We start from the raw sequence: 9389 nt of genomic DNA, 5'->3' as shown, positions 1-9389 counted from the left end.
ATTCATGTATGTATATTTTGAGATGCAATATGATTCAGATGTTCCTGGTATTGTCGATCTCAACGCCATTGAGTTTGCATCTTATTTCTTGAAACATAGATATAAATGCATTACCTGTAGGGTGCAATATTACAGTTGCTGACGGGGTATTTTTAGACGTAAATACCCCTTCCACATATCGGAAGCTCTTGCTTGGGATTGTTAAACCATCTTGATAATGAATAAGCATTTATATCTCATTACTGGTAATTGCTGAAGTAACTAGTTTACAGGAAAAATATTCCTGTCTAGTGATATGTTCGTAATAATGAACAAGATTTGTTATATCAAGTGATGTCATTGTGAGGGTTCAGTCCTATTGATTTAAGAATCTCGTAATACTCACATGTTGTCACATTATGCTTTCATTGCAGAGTGATCCTCTGACGGCTGTGTGCGCTGTATTAATATAATACTTTACACCTATGATGCTCCGTCAGAGGTAGGATGTTCCATAATTCCCTCACCGCGAAAATTTAGATTCAGGTACTGTTCTATGGGATTCAGCTTGAGATGGCGTGATGTCTGAACAATCACTGGGACCTATATTGGATTCTTCGGAATCTCCGCAATTTTTTCGCTTGAATCGACTATAGGGAGGAATCCATATACAGGGTGTCGCAGCTATCTTGTCCACCCAAAATATCTCTGGAACAATAACAGCTATTGGAAAACGACTTTCACCGGTATCAATGTAGGGCTGGGGCCCATGAATGTACATATTTGGAAACATTCTAAATCGAAAGCATATGTGGTTTTTAACACAAACTTATGTTTTTTTTAAATTGACCTTCTATATTTTTTCTTCAGCAATCCATAGCATGACAAAGCACATACATCATGGCGTTGATTGCATCGCAATATTCCCATTACATCCCGAGATATTAAGACGCGAAGGTGACACTTGAAACACCCAACGTGCGCTGCTAGCGCACGTCTTGAGGCTCAGGCGTTAATGATGGCTGTACAAGCATCAATAATGCGTTGCTTCATGTCCTCTGGTGTTGTTGGTTCATGTTGGTAAACAGCATCCTTCACTGCTCCCCAAAGAAAATAATCCAGCGGTGTAAGGTCCGGAAATCGGGCAGGCCACCTAACTGGGCCACCTCGTCCATCAAAGAGGAAACAGTAGAACGAAGTAGGGCATCCTTCATCCACAGAGGGACCCTATGTATACAAGCCAATGGGCATCACTTTGAGCATGAGATGTGAACGCTATGTTTAGTATGTAGTGCTGGTATCACAGTGGAAGTTTCTACAAAGGGCCATTTTACCCAGTGACGTTAAGAAACATTTGTTTGCAACAATTTGTCATTTAACGCATTAGATAAACATAACATTGATAATTATGTGATAATAAAACTAATTGGTTAAACATGTTTACATTCGTCTTCTATGTCCTACCTGAACTTCCCAAATCAAAATATTTTTACCTAAACAACGGTAAAACTTTTAGTCCACTTGCTCGTTTCACTAAAACCATCAACATTAATTTTACTATTATAAGTGAATGATTAACTGTCACCTGCATTAGATCTACAGTAAAGTAAAGTTTTAACGTTGAACTGCATTACCGTTTTAGTAACGGATTAACGATAAGCGAAGTTAACTTTGTGACTAACATTGCGGTACACAGATATGTTACTGAACCGCATTACCCCTAGCCTATGGGACAAATATCTGCTGGAATGTACGATGCTAATGCAGGATGGCAGCAGACCGTACTATTCGTTTCGGACCTCTTGATAAGTATGGAAGTGTGATTACGCATGTCAATCACATCCCGATTACGGGCAGCATGGGGCTCACGCCTGAGCCTCAGGACGTGCGCTAGCAGCGCATGTCGCGTGTTTCAAGCGTCAACTTTGCGTCTTAATATCTCGGGATGTAATGAGAATATTGCGATGCAATCAACGCCATGGTGTATGTGCTTTGTCATGCTATGTATTGGTGAAGAAAAAATATAGGAGGCCCATTTAAAAAACATAAGTTTGTGTCAAAAACCACATATGCTTTCGGTTTAGAGTTTTTTCCAAATATGTACATTTATGGGCCCCAGCCCTACATTGATACCGGTGAAAGTCGTTTTCCAATAGCTGTTACTGTTCCAGAGATATTTTGGGTGGACAAGATAGCTGGGACATTCTGTATAGTATGGATTAATCCATCATAAGGTACGAATTTAGCATGATATTAAACTCAACTTTAACCTTACTGACGGTGCATACACTTGGTGATTAGATTCGTAAATGTTGCCTTTAATGCTCCTGACTTGACTCCACGAAATATGTAGTAGCAATCCTGTTGAACCTCTTTGGCTTAAGTCCACTGTTGCTTCTGTTTTTTTATCTCTGTTTTAAAAGTATTAACGTTTGCATGCAGCTCAAATCCTTCTGCAAATAATTTTATATGCGCAATTAAATCGTCGGTGTTGTAGAAGCCAGGAGATATTACCACAACTTTGCCGCTTCCTATATGGCGTTTATTGATTTAGCAGTAACATTAGCTATGCTATTGCATATTTTCAGACAAATCAAAGCAACACTATGGTTCCTCTTGCTTCGTTGTATTGGAGGAAAGTGGTTCAGTTCTCATGTTTCTAATGTAGCCGACTGTCCATTTAGCGTTTACAACATCACGTCTAAACCTGAAGTGATGCAGTGAAGAGCATATTGCTTATTTTTAAGCAATTTCCAGGAGAAGCATTAATCATAGATGAGTGCACACACATGAATTGAAGTACTAGTAGCGCCGACAATTGTAGAAAACCTGGTTCTTGTTGGTGAAGCAACGACACAGATCATCTGGTGGTCTCAAATCGCTGAATCAAAGTAAGAGATGGTATTATGGTTTGAGTCCAATATCATTCCACGACGTCTAAACTGACAATCCTACATTCTTTGGATTTTCGCATCGTCTTTGGCAATTTATCCCGCATAAACACACTAAGAAATCTTGGAATTGTGAGCTTTTTCATGAGTTTAAGTACACCTACGTTTGTAAGCGGTCTCTTCAATAGCACTGCTACCAGATTTTTTTTCTTTTGAACAGTCCAAGTCCTTTCCTCTACGGTCTTAAATCTAATTCATTACTGATAGCGTTGGCCTCCATTGCACGTTATGTCTTTTAGCCTACTATAGTTCGTTCTCTGCATTCGCCCATTCTTTACTGCTTGAGATATGTCAATGGTTTCTGCTACTACTGAACTAGCAGATGGCAGCCTGGCAGATGCAGGGATTGGAAACGGAAGTATTACACCATATGTCTTAGGTATTGGCAGAATCCTGGGTATTTTAAAACCTCTTTTTATTCCTCCTTTCTGCTCAATCAGCTTTGGCCTATGCCAACACTGATTGGATGCTATTTCTTAAAGTTCCTGTGAGTTTTTTCTTCTCGTTTAGTATACGATAACCTGCATTTATAACTTTCCTTAAACTTATTCCAGCACTGAATTTAAGTTTGGCACACATTGTCTTATCGAGCATTAAGCTTCGACACATCTGCCTGGCTATATCGGGTAATATTTAGTTTGGACTGAGATAATCTGTATTTGTGATATCAGCAATGTCATTCTCCTTGTATCCCCGGTGTAGTGCATTAATTCCCTTACTGCAACGAGCTAGGTGCTTTCTCAGCTTCATTCCAGGCCCACAGAAAATGTATCCAGAGATATGAAGTCGACTTGTAGGTTACTGAGAATGCCACCCACACCCCTGCTGACGCATTTTCTAACATATCATGCTACTTTGTGGTCTGCAGTTGATGTGTCCTGCTATATAGCAAATCACGAGCGTTGTGCTTTGATGGGAAGTCAAGTCATTTGTCTAATGCATTGCTCCCTCGATGTCTTATGACCCATATCTGATTCAGAGGTGTTTATTAATTTTTCTATGTAAAGACTCCCTGCAGTTTCTTCACCATCGTTATCGTTGTGGAGTACGCTGTCTAAATCGCACTTAAGCAAACGTAGATGGAAGTGTCGTGATTAAATTATGCAGGGGCAGCCCTCCTTGCACCGCAGTTTTTGTGACACTCAAATATAAAATTGCAGCCACATCTGATTTCTGATAGTCCTGTTCAGCCAGTCAAAATTTTAGCTTTCAATTAGCAGAATGATGGGTAGTGGTGAATTTTCCATCGTTCCACTACCGGTTAGAAATGCCTATTATAATATTCGCCTCCTTGATCGGTTTTAAGGTTGTTGGGACAGCGAGCCGTTCCAGTCTGTGGCAATTGTTGAAACACTTCTGCAACCTGATTTCCAGTCTTTATCTTTGCAGAAATGGTGCATGAAAATTTAGGATATGTGTCTATGCACTTTAAACATTTATTTGGTCATGAATATTCTTGCATATCTATGAAAACAGTCTGACATAAATTACCCATTTCTCATATTATCACATGCCTGTACGGGAATGTCTTTCGTGTCAGTCTGTGAGGTTGTGAACAACCATCTCCATTATTACTTGGTGATATATCTTTCTTGAACCCTGAAATCACTGATATAATTTCATTTGTCTGACCTGCAACTGATGCTGTAGGTAATAGTAGTGGTTCAATGATTTCACTCATGTCATTACAGTGTATATACGCCAGAGATAGTTATTTCAGTCTTTTTATGTTGACCTTCAACGCCTTTGTCTGCACAATGCGCAATGGGTAATTCAGTAGGCAACGAAAAATGAAAATCTAATAGTTATGGAGACTGAAATGAGACTATAGGGGAAGGTGTAGAAGAAAAGGTTACTGAAGAATAAGGGCTTGGTTGTAGGAATGAGAGGAAAAATGGCATAATTGAGCTCTATAATAAATTTCAGCTAATAATACTGAACACTGTTCAAGAATCACTAGAAGAGGAGGTATAATTGAAAAAGACCAGGAGATACGTGAAGATTCCTGTTAGATTAGCGATGGTTACGCAGAGATTGCGAATTAGATATTCGATTGTAAGGCATACCAACGAGCAGATAGACTCAGACCACACTGTAGTAATGATGAAGAGTAGGTTGAAGTTTAAAAGACTGCTAAAGAAGTGGGATGTGGAAGTACTAATGAATGAAGAGACATGCTTGAAGTACTCTGCGACTATAGATGCTGCAGTGATGTAAACTTCAGTAGCTATTTCAGTTGAACAAGAATGTACACTTCTAAAAAGGACGATCTCAGGGGTTGGAAAGAAAAACGTAGGTACAGGGAAGGTAACCGTGTAGAAACCAAGAGTAACAGAAGAAATGTTTCAATTGATCGACGAAAGAATGAAGCACTAAAATGTTCATGGAAACTCAAGACTACAGACATACAAGTCACTTAGAAATGAAATAAACAGGAAGTGCAGAGAAGCTACGTCGAAATTGCTGTATGAAAAAGGTGAAGAAGTAGAAAAAGAAATTACTTCCGAAGGACTGACACAGCATATAGAAAAGTCAAAACGGCCTTCGGAGAAATTAAAAGAAAGGGCGGTAACAGGTATATTACGACTGATTTCCACTGTTAAATGCAGAGAAGAGAACAGATAATTGTAAAGGGTACTCTGACCGCTTTTAGAAGGTGGAAAATTTGTGCTATGACGTTACAGGAAAAGACAGAGTAGTCGACAGGGAACAGATAGTCGATCAAGTATCAGAATCAGGAGCTTTGGCTGACTTAAGGTCAAATAAGACAGAATGGATGGATAGCATACAATCTGAATTCCTAAAATCATTGAGGGAAGTGGCAACATAACTACTATTCACGTTTGTGTGTAGAGTGTATAAGACTGGTGGTATATCATTAGACGTCCAGAAAAAACATCATCTTCACCATTCCGAACATAGCAAGATCCGACAAGTGCGAGAATTATCACATAATCAGCTTAAGAGATCATGTATACAAGTCACTGGCACGTGTAATATACTGAAGAATGAGAAAGAACACTGAGGATCTATTAGCTGACGATCAGTTTGGCTTTAGGAAAGGCACCAGAGAGATAGTTCTGACGTTGCGGTTGTTAAGATGTGGGTACAAGAACCAAGAGGGAACTGGAGGACCAAGAACGTAGTGTTTGGACTGAAAAATGTGTAAGACAGGGATATAATCGCTGGCCCCTATAGTTCAATGTATACATCGAAGACGCAATGGCGGAAATAAAAGAAAGGTTCAAGATTGGAATTGAAATTCAAGGTGAAAGGACATCAACGATGAAATTCGTTGATGAAACTTCTGTCCTAAATTAATGTGTAAAGGACTTAAAGGATCTGGTGAGTGAAATGAACAGTGTAATGAGTACAAAATAAGGATTGAGAATAAATCGGAGAAAGAAGAAAGTAATGAGAAGTGTTAGAAATGAGAACAATGAGAAACTTACTATCAGATTTAAGAATCACGTTTTAGACAAAGTTAAGGAGTTTCGGTGTCTACGCACCAAAATAGCCCATAACGGACTCAACAAGGATATAATAAGTTGGCCAGGTGCAAGCAGGACTCGCTCTATTAAGGTTCTGTACAAACTTAATTACGTATATAGACAGTTCATCCATGCCAAGTATCTTGAATCTTGACGATTTATGCCTGTTATCTACATTGACCCTGGCAAGATATTGTTCCCAGGAATCTTTCAATGTTAAGTTTGAAGTCGGCTAACAAATGCTAGGAGAAAAATGTTTGTCTTGCGGTGTAGTTAAAAATTAACAGTTTTCTGTTTTTCCCTTTAAGTGTACTGCGAAAAACAATTGGATCCAGTTGTCATAAAAGCAGCAGTCCAAGACAGGTGAAGTTATTCCTGATGAAAGTGAGCTAATGGAACGCTGGGTTGAGCACTGTCTCCAATTGTGTGCAGCCGAGAATGGAGTTTAGCAGGGATGCACGTGACGCCATCAAACAATTATCAGTTGGGAAAGAACTAAATACAGTGCCTACTACAGAAGAATTCAGTACAGCAATAGATTACCCTGCTGATGGAAAGGCTCCAGGTTAAGGTGACATCTCTCCAGAGGTTATTCAATACCAGTCTGTCCTTTTTAAAAACCCACACTCACTTCTCATAACCAGCTGAGAAGAAGATTACGTCCCGATGAGTATAAAGAATTTGAAGATTGTTGCTCTGTATAAACAAAAAAGGGGCAGAAGTGACTGTAACAACTGCCGAGGCATATCACTGGTAAGACATATGCAGGAGCCATCCTAAAGTGATTACAGATCGTAGCTTCCAGAAACTACCAGAATCTCAGTGCGGCTTCAGACCTGGCCGATCAATCGTGAACATGATATTCTTTCAACGACAGCTGAAAGAGAAGTCGCATGAGCGAGAGAGGACACTTTAAATTGATTTTATTGGCTTTATTTAAGCATTTGATTTAGAAAACAGCTTAACTACTACAAATAACAGTCTCATTGCAGAATCCAATAAACAGTCTGCTTCGACGTAAAACTTCGGAAGCATTATTTGGGAACTTCTTTTACCTTCTGCTGAGATTTGCCTTCGACGACTGTGAGGAGGAACTGCGTTTACATTCTATGTCTGATGGAAATCTTTTCAATCTTGTCCATCTCAAGGCAAGAGTTCTTATTCGTGAGTTGTTATATGTCGACGATGAAGTTCTGGTAATAGACACAGAAGACGAGGTGCAGTATCTAATCAACATATTATCACATGCATGTGAAAAACTTGTCTTACCATCAGCCTCCATACCTCTAAGATCATGGCGCAGGGCAACAACTTTCCACCCATCAGAACTGATCACAGTTCTCACTATGCAGTTGACAACCCTAGCAACATGGGACCTAGAATATGTAGAAACTTGTCCCTGGAAATTGAGACTACTAAGAGAATCTGAAAGCCATCATTTATCGTGGCTAGATTGAGTATGGAACAAAGGGGCGTTCATAGTATAACCTTACCACTACTATAGTAATTTAGTATGCCTTTACCTAAACAACAGAGACCATGTCTCTATGTTGCAACGTACAGCCCTCTAAAATTTTGTTTAGTTTCCAAATAAAGTATACTATGGGAGGGTAGTCCTGTTTATAGGAAAAGCTAATCAATAGAGTTGCCCTTTTTACAGGATCTCACCGTGTGTTGCGTCTAACCGCTGGGTAAGATCTTAGGAAAAGAAGTGAATAGCCTGATTTGTATTGTATTGTACAGTATGTGAACTGGGGGCCTAGAAACGACGAAGAGGCTCCGTCCCGCAGTAGCCACAGTAGTCCACAACCCCACGACGACTGCCGCAGTCCATTTCACTCCGCCGCCGCCCCCACACCGAACCACTCTTTCAGTGTTATTAGTATTATAACACATAGTATTATAACACATAGGAAGCCGTGCGTTAGACCGCACGGCTAACCGGAATAGCCTGATTTACTTGGGTAAGTAAATCAGACTATTCACTTCTTTTACCAAGAACTTGGTCTCGCGGCGCTTCCCGAGCACTGGGTCCCGGGTTCGATTCCGAGCGGGGTCAGAGATTTTTCCTCCCACGAGATGACTGGGTGTTGTTGTGTCGTCTTCATCATCATCATCATTCATCCCCATTACGGTCGGAAGAAGGCAATGGCAAACCACCTCCACTAGGACCTCGCCTAGTACTGCGGTGCGGGTCTCCTGCATCGTTCCCTTACGCTCTGTCATGGAGTATGGGACTTCATCATCATCATCATCATCATCATCATCATTACTAAGAACTTACCCAGCGGTTACATAGAATGTGTGAATAATAATATACTGAAGCTAGGACAGCTCAGTTCGAAGTTCATTTAGTCATTTAAAACATGTACTAATCGTCGGCAGCCTATTTAGGCAATGAAACAATGAAATATTGGAATAGCAGAAGAATGAAATTTACCTTCTTTCTTGCTACTGTTTAATTCGGTTCTTCAAATAAATATTACTTCACTTAAACAATGCTGAACTACACCCTTATACATTACATTTTTAAAAGAGAAAAAGTCCAGTAGATAACTTCAAGGGAGCTAAGAAAATTTGGCCCGGGGGGGGGGGGGGGGGATCTTTAGAAAAGCGCTTTCCCTAGTCAACAGACTTAAATATTAAAATTCTTGGATACTAAAGCATACACTTTATATACTGAACATTTCACTTCAAGAAAACCTCTTTCTCACTGGAATTTACTTTCAAAAACTATTATTCCTTGAACAAATTGTGTATAGTCTCTTAACAGATTCTAGTATCCAGAATGAGATTTTCACTCTGCAGCGGAGTGTGCGCTGATATGAAACTTCCTGGCAGATTAAAACTGTTCATATCAGCGCACACTCCGCTGCAGAGTGAAAATCTCATTCTGGAAACATCCCCCAGGCTGTGGCTAAGCCATGTCTCCGCAATATCCTTTCTTTCAGGAGTGCTAGTTCTGAAA

The sequence above is a fragment of the Schistocerca gregaria genome, chromosome 7, assembly GCF_023897955.1.
Source record: "Schistocerca gregaria isolate iqSchGreg1 chromosome 7, iqSchGreg1.2, whole genome shotgun sequence".
Lineage (NCBI taxonomy): Eukaryota > Metazoa > Arthropoda > Insecta > Orthoptera > Acrididae > Schistocerca > Schistocerca gregaria.
The sequence above is the reverse complement of the archived record's forward strand: the minus strand, read 5'-3'. Positions refer to the sequence as shown.